Raw genomic sequence first — 6,138 nt, forward strand, 5'->3', positions numbered from 1 at the left:
AATAAAGCTGCTATGAACACCTTGGGTTAATATCAAGGAGTGCGATTGCTGGATCATCTAGTAAGAGGATGTTCAGTTTTGTTAGAAACATCAAAGTGTTTTCCACAGTAGCTGTTATCATTTTGCATTCGCACCATCAGTGAATGAGAGCTCCTGTTCCACATTCTCACCAGCATTTGCTGTTGTCAATGGTCATTATAATAGGTGTGTAGTTGTATCTCGTTGTTTCAATTTGCAATACCCTATTACCATTGAACATTGCCCATATATTCATATGGTTACTTGCCATCGGTATATCTTTGGTGAGATGTCTGTTAAGATGTTTGGTCCATTTTTTAATCGGGTTGTTCATCTTATTGTGGAGTTTTAAGAGGTATTTTTTTAATATTTTAGATTGGAGTTCTTTATCAGATGTGCCTTTTGCAAATATTTTCTACGCATCTAAGACTTGTCTTATCCTCTTCAAGATGCCACTGATTTTAAGACATAATTTCAAATAGATAAAAATGTGGAAAATATGCATTTTAGAAATCAGTGAAACACAGTAAGTAGTTTAAGCAAAGATCTTAATGAGCCAGCAATGGCAACCAAGAAGAAGGGGTCAAGTCTTGGTTATCATGGACACTAGATGACAGAAGGCTGAGTATGAGGCAATCTGATCCCCAAAACAATAGTCTGGAATGATGGGTCAAATTTCATAGGAAGAAATGTAATAGTAACAAACATAAAACCCTATACTGAAGTTCAAACAAAATAAAATAAAACAACAGTACAAGTATAAGATAGAGTAGAACTGATATACCAAGCATTTGACATTGTGAAAAATTGGCTGTAAGTCCAATGATGTGAGGTAACTGGAAAAAAAATATACATATGAATTGTATCTTATGTAGTTATCCAAAGTCACATGCAGTGCATTTAGGAATGAGTCTAAACAATAGAAAATACACATCGTCACCCCTCACTATCAGAAATAGTAAATTTGTGAGCCATGAGTGTCCAGATTCACATTTCTCATCTCATGTTTACTCAGGAGCATATATTCACTGGGTGGCAGTATCCCTTTTTATTTATTTTTTCTGAAATGTGTAGTAGTATTAGTGCAAATTAAATGCATGTATGATGTAGATTCACTATAATATTAGACTTTATTAATATAAGAGTAATTTATACCAGACAGGTGAGGGTACATCTGGAACATTCCATCCAATCCTGTATGACATATTTATAGAAAGTTGTTGACAAATGTGCAGAGGGCATTGTTATTAATAAGGAATTGTCCTGGTGACACAACACATTCTATTAAGTAGAGGGGTACTTAGTTTGGAGAAGGCAGCTTGAAAGCTGTCTTTGAGTAGCTGAAAGGCTGTCATGTGGAAGATGGATTAGATTTAAGATGTGTCTCCCTGAAGTCAATACAATACTCCACGTGTGGTCAACTTGTAGGGATCTCAATGGGAAGATAATTAGACTTTTCCTTGAGGACTGGAACTGTAACCAAAGACAGCAGTGGCTTTCTTAGATACATCATATGATTGCCTCATGTTACACTTTCAATCATTGAAAAGTCCAGTTCTTCTCACATGATTTGGGTTTAAGACAGCTCTGCCTAATTCTGTGCATGCAAAATTAAGTTTTTCACCTTAGTAATGGGCTTTATATTTCTCTTATAAAAAATGAAATTTTATTAGCTTGCTCTTCAAATTCAGTTTGCTAAGGATTTTTTTTTGTAATACTAATTGTCTGAATTTGCTCTCTTGTCTAGATGTTTTTGTAATTCACAAATAAGGTATAACTGTTCTATAATTTTCATCCAAGATATTAAAGAAAAACATTGAACAAGATGGAACTAAGTGCAAACTAAGGAAGGATTTGACTGAAATCTCCCTCTAATTTGATGCCAGTTCATAAATTAATGTTATTCTTCATTTTTTTTCCATTAGAATATCACAAAGTTGAGAATTATTATCTTTATGACTTTTCCTTAAAAACAGGTAAATAGTATGATTGAAAAAAATTAGCTTTGCTTGTTATAAATTATTCTTATTGCAACCATGCTGGCTAATTGCAATCATTTCCTAAATGCTTCCAAATTATTTAAATATTCAAAAGTTGTTCTTTGTTGCTGGAGATCAGTGTAAAATGAATTTTATAGGTTTTGATTTCTGGACCATGGCTTTATCGTCCTTTTGAAAACTGGTACATTTTTCTATTTCCCACTCTTCTGGCATCTCTCCCATTTTCTGTGGCAGACTTTCAGTTACCACAGATGTGATTTGTCTGAGTGAAGGCACCTAAACTTAATCAAAACAGCATAATTATGACAGTGATCATACATGGGGATTAATTTGTAGAGTCAGTGTATGAAGTGAAAATTGAGTAGAGACAAAAGGACTCTTGAAATCTCTTAAACTGCCCCCACAGGGCATGATTTTGGTGTACAATTCTGTATGTATGTGATAGATACATCTCTAATAGATACAGTGTCATGTAGCATATTGTAACATACATATATAATGCACATAGTAATGTATAGTGTAAAATAAAGACTACCTATGGAAAAACCTAGTGCATACACTCTGAGGACACAGGGGCTGGAGACACCCAGGGGCAACAAACTCCATGGTTTCCTGCCAGGTAGACCGTACAGTTTAAGGGAATTCAATGGATGAATGTGAAAGAAACTTACAATTTTTCTGACTTTGAGTTTTTAGAGTTTCATTGCCATGAATGACGTACCCCGTAATGCCATTCCAGTGTAACTTGTCCTCTCTCTTGGCCTTTATTTCTTCCTCAAGCTCACTTTATTCTGCTCTAAAGGAGTGGTGTGTGCAAAAGAATCTCAAAGGTAGACAGTCAGAATATTTGGTAATCTTGAGTCATAAAAGAATCCTGCCTGTCACGTGTGGAAGGTTTTATTTCCCACTGTGTTCCCCGCTTAAATCTGTTAAGAATTATTACATGAAGCCTTCATCATTCCAGCATCTTGTTGGTCTCTTCCTCCACATCATCTAACCCAGTGATGGCGAACCTTTTGAGCTCGGCGTGTCAGCATTTTGAAAAACCCTAACTTAACTCTGGTGCCGTGTCACATATAGAAATTTTTTGATATTTGCAACCATAGTAAAACAAAGATTTATATTTTTGATATTTATTTTATATATTTAAATGCCACTTAACAAAGAAAAATCAACCAAAAAAAATGAGTTCGCGTGTCACCTCTGATACGCGTGTCATAGGTTCGCCATCACTGATCTAACCTGTTATTCACACTCCAAATCCTTTCTATTAAAGGAATCCCCTCCAGCTGGAAGGTAACATGACAGAAGAACCCGTATCCTCAATCTCTTAAATTTCCCGGTGGTGGGTGATATTAAAAAAAAAATAGTCTTGAAGTTTCCTTTAGAGATAAAAAAAAAAAAACAACACCACCAAATGCTAGAAACTAGATTCTGAATTAGAGAGCCCTTATATCAAATTCTATCTATTTGGGCGAAGAAATGTGAAACCTTGAGGGACTGCACAGATGATTCAGATAAACATTTTATTCTCCTCCCTCCTCCCACCCAAGCTATTGAGAATCGTATTTAAAAGCAAACCAGACCTGAGCTGTTTGCATTTCCTATATTCACTGTTCACCCTGTGCAGTTGCTCACTCAGTTCTCTTGCAAACACGAAACAGAGAAAATGGACTGTCAATCTGAAACACGCCCCCGAGACAGAACAATGTACAATGTGAAACCGGAGAGTGCAGTGCACACTACACCAAGCTCCGTGGGCATAAGACGCATTCGATCTGGTAAACAGGGTGCAGTGAAACTTAGGCTGGGTTTATTTGTGGGGGCGGGGGGTGGGCGGGATAGGGTGGCTGTGGACAAGGGGAAGCAGGGGTGGGCAAACCATCACATTAAAGGGGCCAGGACAGCAGGAAAGAGGCAATAGAGAAAAACCAGCTGTGAAGTATTTCATTTTTGCGATTCTTTAACAATTTACAAAAGCAACGGCACATAAGGGAAGTTTCCTTCTCTTGGGGGAATCATAAATAAAATAGCGGTGTCATCAAAGGACAGAAGAAAAAAGAGACTTCAGGTATTCAATTCTTATTTACCTCCTTTTCCATTATGTATGACTCCAGGGCAGGCGGGAGGGTTACAGAAAACAATCACTCAGCCCGCCCCTGCCAGCGCCTTCCAAATTCTGAGCCTGCAGCTCTAATTTACTGCTTTCTACTCGGTGACTAGGGAAGGGTTTGAAAAGGTCTTCAGGAAAAAAAAAGAAAGAAAAAGGTGTTGAGGTTTCTGCTGGATTTGCTATCAGGGCTTGTTCATCTCTCTCACTGGTAATGCTCTCGAAGTTTAGGGCTCCCCCTCCGTCTCCAGAGACCCTGTGCTTCTGTTGGGGGAGCCTCCAGAAGCTTCTAGCTGAGGCAGGGGGGGGGGGGGGGGGGGGAATGGAGAGAGTGTTCCAACTGGCCTCCCTGCATCCTGGGAGGTGTGAGGAGCATTCAGACAACCCTGGGGGCACACAGAGGCCTCTTTTCTCTCACCCCCTAGCCTGGGATTCTGGCTGAACTCTTTGACAATTTCTTTCAGCCTGTAACCACTCAAGTCATTCAACGCAGAATGAACTCTACCAGCGGGTATTTTATCAGCATTCACTGAACATGCTAAGGAGGGTATAATGTGGTGAAAGGGAAGCGGGAAGCGTAGCCAGGTGGATTCTGCAGGAAAGGACAGGTGATGGAGACTCAGTTATCTCCAGCAACTAGAGGTAGCCTGGTTTCCCAAGCCCTTGCTTGAGGCTGTCAGGCCCACTCTAACGAAGTCCAAGTTCTTCTCATGGGAAAATAGCTCATTCCTCCCCTTTTTAGTCTTTTTAAAAAGCTCCAGAAACAAACTTCCAAATACTTCCCTCCAGAGAATCCTTTACTAATGAACACACAACATAGAGAAACCCTACTTCATGTTTGTGTCCCTGAGTGGGTCTTACGTTTTGATTGAAAAGCGATGATGAGCTACTATTTAAGCAATTGCTAGAGGCCCCTTCTAGGATTTTCAATGTATTACCAATAAATTTTCAAGCCATTATTTGATATGTGTTACTAAAATCAAACAGTAGTTTCTGATTATCATATTTTCTACATGCTCTCAATATTATTATTTAACATATTGTTACAGCAAAAAAAAAATTTATCTTTTCCTAACTCATCACTATTCAGGTAACACAAAGTGTAGGAAGATTGTTCCTTGTCTGAGGTAATTCAGTGGTAGAGACAAGTCCAGAAAGTATGTTTCAGCATTAAAACTAAGGCATGAATATGGATCAACGAAAAAAATCTGTAAGAATGTAGAAGGCTTTGAAAGCCATGGCATTATATTGCTTCACTCATAATCAGTGATGGAAAAAAGTGATAATCTTATGGTCAATGTTTCAGTGTTTTTACATAAACCATCTATTTCCCCAAGCCATTAGGAAAACAGGATCATACAATAATTGGCACCTGAGATATTTCCCACACAAAAATAAGAAATTTGTCTTAGTAAAATGGCATGAGTTTCCTGTTCATTTAAAATAGAAATTACTTATATAATTTTTAGTTTGGGATTAGAATGTGAAAGAAGGGCCGTGGATTATCATTAACTTGCACCTGGATGGAGAGTTAGGACCATACACTTGTGGTTGGACAAAGTACCGGCTGTTTGAATGAACATTTAGCACATTGGCAGTTCCTACTGTGGGGCTGAGAACAATAGAGCCTGGGCTAGGGTGAGGCAAGTAAGTCAACCTGGGGCACAGAGTTGAAATATACTCCCATGACCCTGGGAGTGTCTGACCCTTAACTTTTTCATGTTTCCTTCCCTTCCTAGTCCTGGAGAGAAAAATCTACACTAATAAAAGAGAAACATGGTAACCTGACCCTTAACTTTTTCATGTTTCCTTCCCTTCCCAGTCCTGGAGAGAAAAATCTATATATATAAAAGGCTAAGTGACTGACCGTCCGTCCTTCTGATCGTCCGATTGACTGACCAGCCCGTACATATGACGCGCACTGGCAATTTAAAAATAAAACATTGACTCACGCATGCCCAATACATATAAAGCTCTTGCTGGTGCCAATTGCACCCGTGTTTTAATTTT

This window comes from Myotis brandtii, unplaced genomic scaffold (assembly GCF_000412655.1).
Source record: "Myotis brandtii unplaced genomic scaffold, ASM41265v1 scaffold1076, whole genome shotgun sequence".
In the NCBI taxonomy this organism is placed as follows: domain Eukaryota; kingdom Metazoa; phylum Chordata; class Mammalia; order Chiroptera; family Vespertilionidae; genus Myotis; species Myotis brandtii.